Source organism: Bison bison, unplaced genomic scaffold (genome assembly GCF_000754665.1).
Source record: "Bison bison bison isolate TAMUID 2011002044 unplaced genomic scaffold, Bison_UMD1.0 scf7180017864343, whole genome shotgun sequence".
In the NCBI taxonomy this organism is placed as follows: domain Eukaryota; kingdom Metazoa; phylum Chordata; class Mammalia; order Artiodactyla; family Bovidae; genus Bison; species Bison bison.
In genome coordinates, this window is record NW_011494915.1 from 57,127 (window position 1) to 58,095 (window position 969).

Consider the following 969-nt stretch of genomic DNA (forward strand, 5'->3'; position numbering starts at 1 on the left):
CAATACAGTATACTAACGCATATATATGGAATTTAGAAAGATGGTAACAATAACCCTGTGTACGAGACAGCAAAAGAGACACTGATGTATAGAACAGTCTTATGGACTCTGTGGGAGAGGGAGAGGGTGGGAAGATTTGGGAGAATGGCATTGAAACATGTAAAATATCATGTATGAAACGAGTTACCAGTCCAGGTTCGATGCACGATACTGGATGCTTGGGGCTAGTGCACTGGGACGACCCAGAGGGATGGTATGGGGAGGGAGGAGGGAGGAGGGTTCAGGATGGGGAACACATGTATACCTGTGGCGGATTCATTTTGATATTTGGCAAAACTAATACAATTATGTAATGTTTAAAAATAAAATAAAATTTAAAAAAAAAAGATTCAGTGGTTGTTACCACAGTAGAGCTGATCCTATGATGATTCATTAATCTAATCTCCCCTTTACTTAGGTGCAACCTCAAAGTTCATCTGATTCCTGAAAATAATTCTTTGCTAGAAGCCATTGATGAAAATGTTTCCACTGGTCATCTGGAGTCAGAGGTGATTCTGGGTGGTGGGTCTGAGGTCGGAGGCATCTAAACTTTTTTTTTTTTTTTTTGCTTTTAGGTATTTAGACAATACGTTGTTACTTGATTCAGGTTGGAGAAGTCAGGCCTCCTGAGAAGATAAAGCCCAGGACACTTGGCAGTGACAGGCCTGATAATAATGTGAGAAAAGAGGTGACAAAGGATCATAGAAGAGTTTAGCATATGTAGGGTGGGAAAAATAAAAATTTTATTACCAATGCTCCCCCATGAACTGAACAAACATGCTGGTTAATGACCTATTTCATGTTTCATTGATACAGCCTGACAAAATATTTTGAAAGCATGATAAGTGAGGAAAGACTTGTGCTTTCCCAGCACTACCATTTTTCTCTCCAATACTGTAATTTTTGTGGCAATTGTTCAAATAGCCAATC